Genomic DNA, 17,330 nt, shown 5'->3' on the forward strand with positions numbered 1-17,330 from the left:
GGTTTCTGTGGACAGTGGCCTACTACGGAGGGTACTAGTACCTTAAGGAGCTTTGTGGTTACCATCTATGGCTTGCTGAGTGGTGTTGCAGCCAGAGGCGTGGCCGCTGTGACATATTTATACAGGGTTTATTATGGCAACTATACCTCCAGTGGAAAATTTTCTGTTGGATGGTCCACCATCTGCCCAGGCGGCCCGCTGGAAGGAATGGGGGAAACCGTTTGGAGAATTACTTTGATGCCATTGATCTGGTGGAGGCGCCCGATGTTGCTGCATCTCGGAGGGGCGGCGATTCATCGTTTGGGACGGTCAGTGGTGGAAGGTACTCCACAGACCTATGACACTTTGAAACAAAACCCCACCCCCCAATTAACCAATCAACTTCCCACAATACATAATGGACAGGTGAGTCAGCGCAATCCCTTTGGGTACCGCCAGTCAGACTAAGGTAAGAGAAGCAACCACATCACAATCACAACGTTCGAATGTTTCCATCTGTTGGCATAGCCTTGTGTTCTCAAACATTTTAACATTGCCAGTATAAGGCTCGCTCTCTCTCTCTCTCTCTCTCTCTCTCTCTCTCTCTTTCTCTCTTTCTCTCTTTCTCTCTTTCGTTTCTTGTTTATTTGTTCATATATGCTTCCTTAATGGCCTACTTGGACATTGCTTAATTTAAATATAAGGAATAGTGGAAGTGATGTCACACACTGTTTGACCACCTATTACATCACATGATTGACTGACTGTCCCATCCTTATGCCCTCCGCATCCTCCTATATTCTGTTGAGCGGTTGATGGAAAGGCAAGGTTTGGAAACTGCAGAAAGTAAGCGCCCCCCTCCCCAGAGCCCAGGTTATGTAACCATGCACCTAAAATAAAACATCGTCTAGACATCCACATATATATATATATATACTTCTGCTGGGCAAGCTGCATTCCTACTACCATCCTAGAAGACGCACAAGCAATTTTGTACAGCCATTTGATCTAAGTTATTAAACACCAAGCCCATTTCTCCACAGCTCACTGAAGGTGACTCGGTCACACTACTAATAGCATATCCAGTCAAACCAAATCAGACTCTGACATGCAATAGAAACCTGAGAACCATTTGTAAAATCACTCACTGTCCACTGCTAGTGCTAAGATGCCATCCCAATGACAAATTATGTGCTATACAAAGGTAAATAACATAACATAATACTGTACTATGTCCAGCACCTCCTGCTATAATTAAAAAAACATTCTCTGTAAAGGCCTCAGCCGCTTCTCGGAACTAGGTCTGCACTGCCTAGGAGGAACATCGAAACAATGTACCTGGGGTCAATGCATAGGTTCTCCATGTCACAATGTGTCTGAGATCAGGGTCCCCCAGGCCTGGGAACGGCTCCCCTGCTTGGCAGCGTGAAGAAGCTCTGTCCGGTCCTCAGGTTAGAGCTCTGGCTGGCGGAACACCAGGAGCAGACAACGTACCTGGCATGCCAACGGGCAGGGCCGTGAGGTGAACGGCGGTGCTCAGCATTTCCGACGGCGGAGCGCTGGGAGACTGGAACCACAGCCCCCAGCAGCCTCTGGGGCGGTGCGCCTGTGACCGCTTGGAGCGCCCGGAGGCGCTAGATAAACGCTGACCTCCCAGGGGCCCAGGGGCCCAGGGGGGAACACCAGGAGCAGACAACGTACCTGGCACGCCAACGGGCAGGGCCGTGAGGTGAACGGCGGCGCTCAGCATTTCCGACGGCGGAGCGCTGGGAGACTGGAACCACAGCCCCCAGCAGCCTCTGGGGCGGCGCGCCTGTGACGCGCTTGGAGCGCCCGGAGGCGCTAGATAAACGCTGACATCCCTCTCGCCACGCGAGTCGTGCGCGGGAGAAGCCCGGGACAAGGGCGGGGCCGTCTGTGGCCGTCCGAGGCAGGAGGAGGCAGGGCAGGGCCAGAGACCCTGCTCAATTCATCTGGAGTTTCGTAACTCAATCACGAGGTAAAGAGAGCGTAATAGTGTATGGTCCATTGGGAACTGCGGTGCTATTGAACTGACCTTACCTCCGCAAGGTTTGAACTGGTCTGTGTTCATTACACACTTGGCCCTGTACACATGCCGGGGCCATGAAAGACAAGGCTATGGTGGGGGCGGGTCCTATTGACAATTTCTTGGTAAAAATGGTAAACAAGATCAATAATGATAGAAGGGCCTCCTTGGGTAGAGGGAATTCCTCAGATCATGATCAAGCCCAGGAGAGCCCTTTTCCACCAGAGGTTTTACCAGACACCGCCACTATTATTTATAATGTTCCAGTGGCATTCACTGCTGTAGAATCACTGATCCATCAGGCCCCGGATATTGAAGTACTCGACAAATCTACCTCGGAGTCGGAGGTGGAGGAGGTAGCTCCTGTCCAAACCCACACTAGGCCTTTTAGAAACTGTAGGAAGCAGCAAGGCAAGAGGGTGGGAAGGCTTGCACAGAAAAGAAAGGCAGAAAAAAATCAATCTGTTAGCAATTCCTCTCCTGTCCTGACTGACATGGTGGAGAATAAGAGCAAGGAAAATATAATCTTGAGTCCTGGCCAATTTGACATTTTAGTTCGCAATATGGAGGCCAAATTAGAGTTGAAACTAGCGGAATCCCTTAAACTACTAATGTCTCAGCTGGAAATTGTCACAGCAGAGTTCAAAAGATTAGGTGACCTGCTAGAGAAGCAAGTAGTGGGCATAGATAAAGTAAAGCCCTGTCTACCCACACCTAATATAGATTCTATGGAGTCTGGCAGGAACGGGATATCCAAGAGTGATAAAAATGTACACGCCCTATGCCAAGCATCTAGAGCTACCCAAGATCCTCCTGGTTCTTCTGCTCTACCCTTACCTCCATCTATCAGTACAGGAGTACACCACAAACCTGGGCCGGTTACAAACCCAACTGCTACCCCTAGGAGGAGAAGTAATTTTATTGATCTCCCGCCAGGCTGTGCCCCTTATGTAATTGTATTAGCAAATGTGACCCCACATAATTCTTCTTTGGCTGAGCCATTTGAGGAGTCACATGACTCCCTTAAAAATAAAATTGTATCATGGCTGAACCTAAATTGTGGTTTCCCTTCAAAATTTGCTGGAGAAATAATTACAGTTAGGAGGGTAAACTGGATTGGTCCCACACGCAAAACTTGTACTGGTGATTGCGTGGTGGTAAATTTTAGATTCCCTCAACATGTCACCACAGTTCTATTAAGAGCAGCTTCGATGGCCACCGATAGTAGTAGTATCAGCGTACGCCCTTTGGGATATTTCTATAATCATCTCCCAGGACCCCCCACCCCTAGCTTAGGCAGAAGCCCTTTTTCACCTTTAGGCCTTCCATCAGCTACACTTAGCCAGGCCCCAGGGAGGGAGAACCTCTTTAGGTTTGGTCCCCATATCACAACGCACAATAGATTTGACGCTCTGTCTGGTCTTGAATTGTGCGATTGACGGGGGGATGGAGAGGATATGGAAGATGTTGCTGTAGTGGACCATGCCCCTATGGCTCCTGTACCTTCTTCAGATAATATTGGACGCAAACTAGAGTTGGATACCCCTGATAAAAGGGATAAGATCAGATTATTAAGCTGGAATATTGCCGGCTTACGGTCCAAGAGAGAAGATCCCAACTGGCTTAACTTTGTAAAATCATATGACATTGTTGCTATGCAGGAGACCTGGGACATGGATTGTGACTTTTGGCTGGATGGATTTACTTCTTACTTTGTCCCGGGATTGTCATCTCCTGCTGGAAGGAACAGAGGGGGCCTTCTGATGTTGGTCTCGGTGAATGTATAGGGTAAAATTATAAAAGTTGACTGCGACTCCCATAACTGTCTAGTTATAGAGATAACTTTGGTTGATGGTAACAAAATACTCTTTATGAATTGTTATAATTCACCGAATGGCTACCCTGTAAGTGAACATTTACTGTGGCTAACAGACTTTTTAACTTCTTATAAAGAAAAGCAAACCACTTACTGTCATTTTATATTGTTGGGTGATTTTAATGTACATTTATGTGTAAACTGTGACCTTATCGATTCAGATGCCCCTGACAGTATTTCCCCCCCGCATTTTGAACATAGTCAGAAGGGGGTGGTAATGGAAAATCTACTAGCGACCAATGATTTATATGAGGCAGAATTTTTTGACAAAAATACTAGGGTTGCTACGTATACAGGAAGGGATTGTGATTCAATAATTGATTATATATTCCTATCGTTAGGTCGTCTTAAATTCGTGATTTTTTATAATGCTGTACCGATGCCTGGGAGCGATCATAACCCCGTGGGGATGGAGCTAGTAAATGGCTTCTCCCTCATGAGTCTCACTGCTATATCCCAGGTTGTTTTACCAATTAAGACTAAAGATCAGGGGAGGAGGCTCAAGTGGGGACAGGTAGTACCGGAGGATTTTTTTCTCACCATATCCACTGAGGCTACAGAACAATTGAACATCTGTGTTAATCCCCTCTCAAAAGGCGTGGAGGTTTTAACCTCTTTTGAAGGCATCTGCCATATAATATCCCAGAATCTAACATCTAAAGGTCAGGGAGGGAAAAACAGACCGGCATTAGGCTGGTTTGACACTACCTGCAGTAAAGCCCACAACCGCCTAAAAAAAGCACTTAATACCCGCCCGAGGGATTTATCCTTAGTGCGGCAGCTGAGAAAGGATTATTCCAGGGCAACCCAAGCACGTAAACATGCTTTAAAAAGGGAAGCTTGGTTTGAGCTTATGGATAAAGCTACCTTAAAAAATAGCTCGAAGTTCTGGTCAATAATTAATACCCCACTGTTTGCTCGTGATCAAAACGAGGAACTGGAACTTAATATCCCTGAGGATGACTGGCTTATTCACTTTGAAAAAATTTATGGAAGTAATACGGAGCAGGACTTCTTTGAGCTTCCTGCATCTGAACTCCCTCTAGTGCCAGTAAATTTCAACATAATTGAAGTCATTGAACCAATCGAGAGTAGCGCAGGCCAAAAGGCACCCGGTCCAGATGGGGTTCCTTCGGATTTGTTTAAGGCTAACTCATTATTCTGGGCAGATATCTTAGCCAAAGTTTTTAATGCTTCGACTGTTGTGGGATTCCCGAAATCTTGGTCCAGAGCTACCATAATCCCCGTGTTTAAAAAAGGCCAGAGGGGAGATCCAAGATGCTATAGGCCCATATCATTATTGGACTCCTCTGTTAAGATCCTAGGAAAAGTCGTACTAGCCAGAATAACTTCTTGGGCTACTAGGAATAACATCTTGACGGATGTACAATATGGCTTCAGAGCGGGGAGGAGCACAGAAGACCAATGTCTTAACCTTCACCTGATAATAGCAAAGTACACGAGGGCCAAAAGGGGATCCATATTCCTAGGCTTTATGGACTTATCCACAGCTTTTGATCTAGTTAATAGATCGAAGCTGTGGACTATGCTACTGAATATGGGCCTTGATTCCTCTTTGGTACACTTCCTGGCGGAGCTGCATAAAGATCTAAATGCCTCCATTATGATGACTACCGATGGGAAGTGTACAGCAAGCTTTAGGTCCCGACGAGGGGTACGCCAGGGCTGTATTTTGGCCCCCATGCTGTTCACGCTGTACGTGAATTCGTTGGAGGCCAATCTAACAGCTGTAACTCAGGACATTCCATGCATGGGGGGAGGCCAATTCCGAGGCTCCTCTATGCCGATGATGCGGTCCTGATAGCCAGGACCCCGATTGCCCTACAAAAACTCCTTGATTCTTTTGGATCCTTTATGTCCAATCTGGATTTGGTCATTAATAGTGCCAAATCGCATACAATGTCAGTGGGTTGTTCTAAAAGCAAAGAATTTTTTTTTTTTGTGGCAGTGAAGTTATCACCGGAGTAAAGGTTTTTACTTATTTAGGGGTAGTGTTTGACCAAAGGGGAACATGGGTACCGCAGCTAACCTCCAAGGCAAATGCAGTCAGAAGCTCTGTTTCCGCAGTCTTGGGGTTCGCAAAAAGACTAGGGGGGAAACCTATAGAGGCTATTCTGGCCATTTATAAAGCCAAATCAGTTGCAATAGCATGTTATGGGGCAGCTATTTGGGGATATACAAAAATAGACCGCATCCAAGTGGAAGAAAATAAATTCCCAAGATCATTGCTTGGTTTGCCCCAGCAAACAGCGCCATATCCCGTACACCTTGAATTAGGGGTGGGATTTATCACTGATATGCTAAAATTAGCACCCATTGTGCTATGGATAAAACTTTGGCTAAACCAGAATCTTAGTCTGAACCATAAAATCATCAAAGACTGTATGAAATTAGATCATGTGAGGGATATTCAGTGGTTGTCATATGTAGAGAATGTGACTAAAAAGCTAGGACGCCCTGAGATTTTTGGAAGTCCAGAATCCCTATGCAAAGAAGATCTAGTATGGGTGAAAACCAATTTCATCAAGCTCTGTGACGCGGAGCGAGAGGCGGAGGAATTGGGCAAACTCTCAGTGAGGAGTCATGTAATGATAACCACCACTCCTGAAATGGCGCCTTATTTGTCAGTGGTAACAAATTTTTTCCATAGATGGTTACTGTCAAAATTCCGTTTCAATCAAATTCATACGGTCTTATGGGATATGAAAAATTTGTGTAAGTTAGAGGATTCTACCCCATGTAAATGCGATGACAAGTCTGTTCAGGATACTGCGCATTTTCTATTTTTTTGCCCTTGGTATAGTGAACCCCGGAAGCGTTATGTCAAACCTTTGCTGAAAGAGATGAGTTTTACTCAGTATAAACCTGCACTGTTATTTTTATTAATGTTGGAAACCCCTTTCATTATGTATTGTATTGCTAGTTTTTTGACAGCTGCTGTAAGAATCAGGAGAATAAGATTAGACTTTTAATGCTGTAAAACATCCTTTTTAAAACTGTATTTTGTATATGAATTAGTATTGGAGAGGTTTTGTGAAGAAAGGGATCCGTGCAATAGTTTTTCTCCTAACAGGGGGAAAAAAAGGAGAGAAAATTGTTTTTTTAAACTTTTTTCATGAATTTAACTGTATTAACTTGACTTTTTATCCTGTTTTTAATTGTGTACCTAACATTGTTTTTAGTATACTTTTATGATTTTAATTAATCGAATAAAGTGGTTTTGACTTGACTTGACTTGACACATGATTGACTGACTGTCCTATCCTAATCCCCTCAGCATCCTCCTATATTCTGTTGAGCAGTTGATGGAAAGGCAAGGTTTGAAAACTGCAGAAAGTAAGTGCCCCCCTCCCCAGAGCCCAGGTTATGTAACCATGCACCTAAAATAAAACATTGTCTAGACATCCACATATATAAATACACTTCTGCTGGGCAAGCTGCATTCCTACTACCATCCTAGAAGACGCACAAGCAATTTTGTACAGCCATTTGATCTTAGTTATTAAACACCAAGCCCATTTCTCCACAGCTCACTGAAGGTAACTCGGTCACACTACTAATAGCATATCCAGTCAAACCAAATCAGACTATGACATGCAATAGAAACCTGGTAACCATTTGTAAAATCACTCACTGTCTACTGCTAGTGCTAAGATGCCATCCCAATGGCAAATTATGTGCTATACAAAGGTAAATAACATAACAAAATACTGTACTATGTCCAGCACCTCCTGCTACAATTAAAAAAACATTCTCTGTAAAGGCCTCAGCCGCTTCTCGGAACTAGGTCTGCACTGCCTAGGAGGAACATCGAAACAATGTACCTGGGGTCAATGCATAGGTTCTCCATGTCACAATGTGTCTGAGATCAGGGTCCCCCAGGCCTGGGAACGGCTCCCCTGCTTGGCAGCGTGAAGAAGCTCTGTCCGGTCCTCAGGTTAGAACTCTGGCTGGCCAGAGGCTTGAAGCCTCCATCCCTGACCTCCATTCCCAGTGCCGCAAAGTGCCCAGGATGGGGTCACGCAGGCCTGCTGCGTCACAAAGTATCCGGGACTGGGTCGTGCAAGCATACAAAGGTCTCCTCTTCCTGCTCACATTTAGAAGCTCTGGCCACAACCCAGGTCAGAACTGCAGCAGGCCTCGGGAGAAAGCCCCAAGCCCAGGGTTCTTATCCATAGCCTGCTTTGTCCCAAAGTACCTATGACAGGTTCCCACAGCCAAAGGGAGGCCTCTTCTCCCTTGGTTGAAAAGCTCAGACTGGGTCTCATGTCAGAGTTCCACCAGTCCCAGGGTCAGAGTTCTGGGAGGCCTGGTTGGAAGCCCTTAGCACTGGGCTTCAATCTCCAGGTCTCCGTGTTGCAATTTGTCCAGCTCAGGGTTCTACAGGCCCCAAGAGCGCCCTCTTTCTTGGCCAGGTAAAGAAGCTCTTACCCGGGCTTGTGTCAGAGCATTAGCAGGCCTTGGGGTGGAAGCCCAATTGGCTGGGCTTCCTTCCCCAGCCCACCATGTTGCAAAGTGCCCAGAACAGGGTCCCGCATGCCCAGGTAGGCCTCCCCTGTCTGCCTGGGTTAAGAAGCTCTGACCGGGCCCAGGGTCAGAGCTCCAGAAGGCCCAGGGGTGGAAGCCCCTGGCTCTGGGCTCACTTCCCTTACCTGCTGTACCCCAAAGTGCCCATGACGTGGTCCTGAAAGCCCCGGGAGTGCAACCCTGTTTGGCCAAGTGAAGAAATTCTTACTGGGCTCCGGGTCAGGGTTCAGGCAGGAACAGGCATGGAAGCCCCTAGCCCTTTACCTTTCCCGGTCCTGTGTCTAAAAGTGCTTTGGACTGAGCCTGCAGACTCCTTGAAGACCTCCCTTGTCTGCCAAGATTAAGAAGCACTACCTGAGCCCAAGGTAAAATCTACAGCAGGCCCCAGGGTGTAAGCATTCCCCCTGGACTCCATTCTTCACACCTCCATGTCCCAAAGTGGCAGGGAGGGGGTGCCACAGGTCATGAAAGGTCTCCCCTATATGTACGGGTTAATAAGTATTGAATGGACCCCGGGTCAGAGTTTTAGTTGGCCCAAAGGTGGAATCCCCCTGCCTTGGGTTCCATTCTACAGCCCACGGTGTCACTTGGTGCCCTGGCCAGGATCCTTCAGAATCGGGAATGCCTCCCTTGCTTGACCCAGTTAAGAACCTCTGTCCAGCCCCAGGTCAGAGCTCTAGCAGGCCTGGAGGTCGAGGCCCTTGGCACTGGGCTCCCTTTCTGGCCCATTGTGTCACAAAGTGCCCAAGATGGGGTCTTGCAGGTACTAGTGGACCTTCTTTTCCGGCCCTGCGTTAAAAAGCTCTGACCGGGACCTAGGTCAGAGCTCTGACAGACCTGGAGTGGAAGCCCCCAGCCCTGACTCCCTTCCCTCCAGTGTGGCAAAGTTCTCAGAAAGAAGTCTGACAGGCCAGGCAAGACCTCCTCTATCTGCCTGAGTTAAAAAGTTCTGACCTGGCACCAGGTCAGACCTCTGTCAGGCTGGAGGGTGGAAGCCCCCGGCCCTGGGCTCCCTTCTCAAACCCACTGTGTCAAAAAGTGCCCAGGACAGGGTCCAGCTTGCCCGAGGTCTCCCGTGCCTTGACAAGTTAAGAACCTCTGACCAGGCTCCGGGTCAGCACTCCGGTTGGCAGAGGTGGAAGATGCTAGTACTGGACTTTGTTCTCTGGCCTGCCATGTCACTTAGTGCCAGGGATTCACTGCTGCAAGCCTGGGTAGGGCTCCCTTTTTTTGCTGGAAGAAAAAACATTGACAGGTCCCTGGGTCAGAGCTCCATAAGACCTCTTGACTGCTCCATGCCTGAGGCCCAGTCTGGAAACAGAGAACCCAAACCGGGGAGCCCCAGGCCTCTCCAAGGGCAAGCGGAAACAGATTATTAAGATATAGTAGGGCACTGTCCTTCAAGCTGGTCATCTGGTCCCCATGCCATAGGATTGAATGAGGCACCACAACAGCCAGGTGTCACTGGAATTCTTGAATAAGGACTCATTTGTTGCTTTGAGCCCAGTCAGGGCTTGAGGACGTCTGACATGTTTTCTCGTATGCCCCTCTCTTACAATCTTTGTGCATGGATAATATGAAAGTTAAGTAGCCTTCCTCCGGATTATCCCAGCTGCCCTTCCTGTCCAAAGTACTCGAGCAACATGTACTAAAATCTATGTCAACCTATCTGGAGTCTAACCATCTACTCCATGAGAGGCAGGCAGGCTTCCGTGCACACCACAGCACCGAGTTGGTCATGCTCTCGGTGCTGGACGAGCTCAGAAGAATGGCTGACAGTAAAAGACCGAGCGCCCTGATTTTGTTAGACCTATCAGCGGCGTTCGATACTGTCAGCCATTCCATTCTGCTGAATAGGCTGGCTGGGTTTGGGATTCAGGGTTTAGCCCTTCGGTGGCTGGAATCATTTCTATCTGGGAGAACCCAGAGAATCCAGATGGGAGATAGTGTATCAGGTGTGGGAAGTCTGACTTGTGGCGTCCCCCAGGGCTCAGCACTATCCCCACTCCTGTTTAACATATATCTACAGCCCCTGATTAACACACTAGCGGGGATGGGCTGTCGGGTGTTTAACTATGCTGATGACACACAGCTGCTGCTGGGCATAGATGACACAGCACAAGCCCAGTCACAAGCGCAGGATATACTTAGATATACGGTCCACTGGATGTCCACCAACCAGCTTAAAATTAACCCGGAAAAGACAGAGGTGCTGATAGTACCATCTAAGTGCTCCTCCTGGAGCGACATGTACTGGCCCCAGGAGCTGGGCCCAACCCCACAGCCAGCAGCCACGGTTAAAAGCCTGGGTATTAAATTGGACAGTGCCCTCTCAATGACCAACCAGGTTTCCACCGTGGTTGGCACTTGTACAGGTCTTCTAAGACAGTTGCGCAAACTAGTCCCTCTCCTCTCCCAGTCGATGCTACGCACAGTGGTCTCGGCCACCATAGTGTCAAGACTCGACTATGGCAATGCGCTCTACCTAGGCCTGCCAAAAATGCTAACAAACAGACTTCAGGTAGTCCTAAACGACGCCGCTAGATTTATTTTCAACCTTCCGCGGAGAACGCATGCCTCTCCACTATTAAAAAGTCTACACTGGCTACCAATTGGACAGAGGTCCGTTTTTAAAAGCCTCTGCATAGCCCATAAAGCCATCTATGGGAAGGCCCCGACCTACATCAAGGAACGGATTGAGATATATAGACCGGAAAGAAATCTCAGGTCCTCTGATGCCAAACTCCTTGTATGTCCTCGTTTTAAGCTGGCCACAATGGGAGGGAGATCTTTCTCGGTTTTATTACCGAACCTTTGGAACGCCCTGCCTGAAACACTCCGAAAGGAGGGGAATCTACTCCGCTTCAGGAAAGCCTTGAAGACCAACTTGTTCAGAGCAGCACTCAGCTTAGCTTAAGCACTCCACCCTTTTATATCCCGGATGTTATGTTCTGTGGTCAAAGCGCCCTGAGACCTGTAGGTGACCCGGCGCTATATAAATCCACAATAACAATAACAATAACAATAACAATTAGCAGGGGCAATGTTCTAGAGACCCCCAGGTTGACCAGTTGTTCTTCCCAGGTGATGCAAGGGTACCGGACCAGCCTGCTCCAAGCCGCAAGGGACCTGGTCTGCCTTCCAGCCCTGTCCAATGGGTATTACTTCCAAGTGCATATTCTGGGAGATCAGCCAGAGATGCAAAACTGACATCCCTATGCAGGGCAGCCTGCTCGGGACTATTTAGCCAGCACTCTACTCAGACTGATTTGGATAACTTGGTCCATTTAGAGAGTCTGCCTTTTGTGGCGGCCACACTGCAGAGAGAAGGCCAAGGGACCTGGCACCTTGTGCCTACCAATGGTCATACCAGAGGGGGTAGGATAATATGGCACCAGTCTTAGATGTGGCCTGGTGGTCAGGACCCCTCGTATTTGTTTGTTGCCCTTCTCCACTCAGCACATTTATGCAGCAGTATGAAACAACTGACGTCGTCCACGTGCTCTCTGAGGCCTGTAATCTAGTAGCAATTTCCGGTAACAAATTATGCACAAACCTGTTCACAAAAAGCCGTAACCCTCCGTCCTGTGATAGATCCTGCCCGCTAAAATCCAAAAATGCTTCCTTGAAACGGGTAAAGAAGTCTGACACTCCCTCATCCTTCTTCTGCCGACATGCAGTCAACTTATCCCAATCCACCTTCTTCGGAGGAACAAGGGAATGCATGAACTTAAATATCCATCAGGGCAAAGCCAAAATCTCTGGCCTCGGCTTGTCTCCCGGCTTCCGCTCCTTGTCCCATTCCTTAAACTCCTCCAAAGTACCCCCCAACTCATCTGCGTGATCAGTACCTTTCACTTGTCTCCATACATCCACCGGGACCAGTAACCCAAAGAAGGCCCAGACGTCGCCTTCCTCACGGAAACCTGGATGAACGCCTCCTCAGCGCCCGACATCGCCATCGCCATCCCGGACGGCTACAAGATCATCCGGAGGGATCGCGTCAACCAGACAGGAGGAGGCATCGCCATCATCCACAGGAACTCCATCCGCATCACGACCAACACCGACGACACCCTCGCACCCGCCGAAACCCCGGCACTTCCAGATCCACATCAACCCCAAGACCACTCTCAGAGACACCCTCATCTACAGACCCCGGGACCACGCACACAATTCAGCAAAGACATCGCCGACTTCATCAGCCCGCACGCCCTCCCCTCCGCTAACTACATCCTCCTCGGGGACCTCAACTTCCACCTGGAGAACAACAACGACCACAACACCACCACCCTGCTGGACAACCTCGCCAACCTCGGTCTCAAGCAACTGGTGACCACCCCCACCCACTACGCCGGACACACACTCGACCCCGTCTTCTCATACAGCAAGGACATTCCCTTCAGCCACGCCACCGGACTCCACTGGATGGACCACAGCTGCGTCCACTTCAGCTTCAGAAGGACCACGATCCACCACCACCAGCAACAGGTTGCACGCAGAAGCTGGAACAAGATCACAGCCGACCAGCTCGCGACTTCCCTGAGCATGAACCCTCCCGCCAGCGCAACAAACCCAAGCCAGGCGGCCACCAACCTTGCGAAGTGGATCAGCAACTGCGCAGATGACCTCGCCCCTCTGAAGACCCCGCCTAGCAGACCCGGCAGCAAGAAAGCCCCATGGTTCACCGACGAACTCAAGAGCTCCAAGCAGAACTGCCGAGCGCAGAGACCCAACACCGAACAACATGACTGCCCTCAAGCTTGCCACCCGAAAACACCACCAACTGATCCACGCGAACCAAGAAAACTGCATTCAAGGAACGACTGGACAACAACGCCCACAACAGCAAGGAACTCTTCAACATCGTTAAAGAGCTCTCCAACCCCAACGCCGGAAACAACGACATGACCCCTTCGCAAGACCTCTGCAACTCCCTCGCCTCCTACTTCCACAACAAGATCGCAGACATACACAACAGCTTCAGCTCTCAACCGACGCACGCCACGACTGAACCACCGCCCCCCACCACCAACCTCCGCGCCTGGACCCCGATCAGCACCGAAGACACCATCCGCACAATGAACTCCATCCACTCCGGATCTCCGACCGACCCCTGCCCGCACCACGTCTTCAACAAGGCCGACGCGGTCATCGCACCCCACCTGCGGGACATCATCAACACCTCCTTCGACACCGCTACCTTCCCGGAGAGCTGGAAGCACGCTGAACTCAGCACTCTACTAAAGAAGCCATCAGCCGACCCCACCGACCTCAAGAACTACCGCCCCATCTCGCTGCTCCCGTTTCCTGCAAAAGTCATCGAGAAGACCGTCAACAAGCAGCTGGCTGCCTTCCTCGAGACGAACGGATCCCTCGACCTCTCGCAGTCTGGCTTCCGAGCCAACCACAGCACCGAGACCGCCCTGATCGCAGCTACCGATGGCATCCGAGCCCTGCTCGACAACGGAGAAACAGCGGCCCTCATCCTCCTAGACCACTCCGCGGCCTTCGACACTGTCTGCCACCGTACCCTAGTGCAGCGCCTCAGCAACGTCGGAATCCAGGAGAAGGCACTGGAATGGATCACCTCGTTCCTCGCCGGAAGGACACAGAGAGTCTGCCTCCCCCGTTCAGATCAGAAGCCACCGAAGTCATCTGCGGCGTTCCTCAAGGCTCCTCACTCAGCCCAACCCTCTTCAACGTCTACATGAGCCCCCTCGGAGACATCGCACGCCAACACAACCTCAACATCATCTCCTACGCTGACGACACCCAGCTGATCCTCTCCCTCACCAACGACCCCGCCACCGCCAGAGCCAACCTATACGAAGGGATGACAGACGTAGCCAAGTGGATGATGAGCAGCCGCCTGAAACTGAACTCGGACAAGACGGAAGTCCTCATCCTGGGATCTTCACCCTCCACCTGGGACGACTCCTGGTGGCCCCCCGCCCTGGGCAGCGCACCCAAACCAACAGACCACGCACGCAACCTGGGCTTCATCCTGGACTCCTCCCTCTCCATGACCAGACAAGTCAACGCCGTCTCCTCGTCATGCTTCAACATCCTGCGCATGCTACGTAAGATCTTCCGGTGGATCCCCACCGAGACCAGGAAGACGGTCACCCAGGCCCTCGTCACCAGCCGTCTGGACTACGGCAACTCCCTCTACGCCGGAACCACCGCCAAACTCCAGAAGAGACTCCAGCGGATCCAGAAAGCCTCAGCACGACTCATCCTGGACATCCCCCGTCGCAGCCACATCTCCGGACACCTGAGAGATCTGCACTGGCTCCCGGTCAACAAGAGAATCACCTTCCGTCTCCTCACCCACGCACACAAAGCCCTACACAGCCAAGGCCCAGGATACCTCAACAGCCGCCTCAACTTCTACGCTCCCAAACGCCAGCTTCGATCGACCAGCCACGCCCTCGCCGCCGTCCCCCGCATCCGTAGAGCCACCACAGGGGGACGGTCCTTCTCCTACCTCGCCGCCAAGACATGGAACTCCCTCCCCACCCACCTCCGCCTGACCCAGGATCACCTCGCCTTCAGGAAGCAACTCAAGACCTGGTTGTTCGAGCAGTAGCAGATCCCCCCCCAGCGCCTTGAGACCCTCTGGGTAAGTAGTGCGCTATATAAATGCAATGATTGATTGATTGATTGATTGGCCGCCAAGACTTTGAACTCCCTCCCGACCCACCTCCGCCTGACCCAGGACCACCTCGCCTTCAGGAAGCAGCTCAAGACCTGGCTGTTCGAGCAGTAGCGGACCCCCCCTCCCCTAGCACCTTGAGACCCTCCGGGTGAGTAGTGCGCTATATAAATGCGGTGATTGATTGATTGATAGAATAATTCTATATACGCCAACGTCATAACTGTCAAGGAGGTTGCTTCAGTCAACTCCTTATAATAAGCAGTCGGGTTCTTTCTAGAGTCAGGTAACTGTGCTTTTAAGGCCAATACCTCACTTCTTTTCTAAGTGGTATAGACCCATTGTTCTTGAAAACGGGCTTCGACCCGTGCCCTTGTCACTGCATTAGTAATCGGGTCCACCACTTCAGGTATTTCCGGGTGAAAAACAGGGTGAACCTCAGGCATAGGGTGAGCTCCAAAGGTATAGGGACCCACCGCAGATGGCAACTCGTTCCGGTAATCAACTAAAACACGCACGTTCCCAAGAACCTCTCCCATACTGGTATTTGCTCTGAAAGCTCTATATTTGATATCATAAATAATCTGGGGTGCTGTACCCCCATAACCTTGTTCCCACAAACTTATCAATGTCGTCGACATGTGCCACAAAGCATGCTGTTGTATCAGAGGTTCATAATCCTTCTTCGTAGACCAAATTTCCTCCATTGTATAAATGGCATTCCTTACCCACTGGCATGCCTGATTAGCCACCATCTGTTTCTCTTCTATTACAACTTTGGAACGCATAAGCAATTTTCGTACATGATCAAGCAACCCCCGCCCATCCAGCCCTCCAATACCTCGAGTCAGGTCGACAATACAGTCTGAGGGGTAGCACTCGTGGAAGCCGCAGGCAGCGCAGAGGCCGATAGTGGGGCAATCACAGGGGGAGCGGACGTACCCGCTGACAGTAGAGAAACCAGGGGCATTGTCACAGAAGAAGTAACAGAAGTCAATGCCGCTTCAACATCTCTCAACAAAGTAGGGGTAGAAAGAAGAGAAGTGGGTGAACCCAAAAGAGACAATGTGACTGTCTGAGAAATAGAAGGGACAGGGAGAACCGCAGGGGAGGCAGAAACAGCTAGCGCGGGGTATATCGGTTGGGGCGCATAAGGGGGTGGTGGTCAAGCATCCAAAATATCCACCATGTCATCCTGTTCCTCCGCTCTCACCACATAACTTTTATCCGTCTGTAGTCTATGGAGCCTATCTGCGCGCTCAATACCGTTCTCTGTTTCTTTTTTATTATATGCCCTCGCCTTCTGTGCCATCGACTGTGCCGCCTTCTTCTGAGCCACATTTTCATTTCTCATCTGTCGTTGTCTAACTTCCTTCTGCCACATCCGTAGGGAATCAAACATGCTCTGGCGACTGAGCCTAGCAAACAATCTATCCTGTAAATAATCTATCTTGGCTTCATCAAATGAGCCGGTCAATGGCCTTCGTAGGTCCACATTATGTTTAGTATATCGATGCCACAAAGTACTAAATAAAACCGGAGTAAGTCCGTATTTCACATGCATATCAAAATTACGGGAGCCTTCCACCAGGGCTGGTTGGCTCTCAGCCAGCCTCTAATCCGAAGTGCCGCAGCAACACCCAAAACACTGTAGTTTACTGAAACACGGCATCCTTGCACACTCAGGCCCGTCGACCGAGTCCTGGGGAACCTGGACACTACCGCAGACCGAACAGCACATTAGCTGTTCCGAGGTTGGAAGACACACCCGCCATCCGTGCGGCACTATAAACCGGTGTGCACTTTACCCCGGAGGACCTGAGACCCACTCCAGCAAACCATGCACACTAGGGGTTTGTGTAGGTCCCAGAGTCCATCCGTGATGAGCCACACTCCAGTCACAGAACCACCCGGTCGGATGATCTATAACAAGCGTCTGTCCGAAACCTCCTTCTCCAAGTCTGTCAGAGCACTACTCGTACTCTGAGTTCCCCGGAGCACACTGGCCCGAGGAGCACACCAGCTCCTTCGTCCACTAGGGACACACTAGCCCCTCGGAGCACACCAGCTCCTCTTCAATCACCAGTCGGACCACTCACCTCCTGTTTGCGGAACCGACATCCACCGTTCTCCACCGCCAGCTGCTGGGACCAACACGGTCAGCTCCAAAGTCCCGCCTTCCGGACCCCGGTGCAGGATCATGAACCGGGACCTCTCCCGAT

This window comes from Lissotriton vulgaris, chromosome 5 (assembly GCF_964263255.1).
Source record: "Lissotriton vulgaris chromosome 5, aLisVul1.2, whole genome shotgun sequence".
NCBI classification, from domain to species: domain Eukaryota; kingdom Metazoa; phylum Chordata; class Amphibia; order Caudata; family Salamandridae; genus Lissotriton; species Lissotriton vulgaris.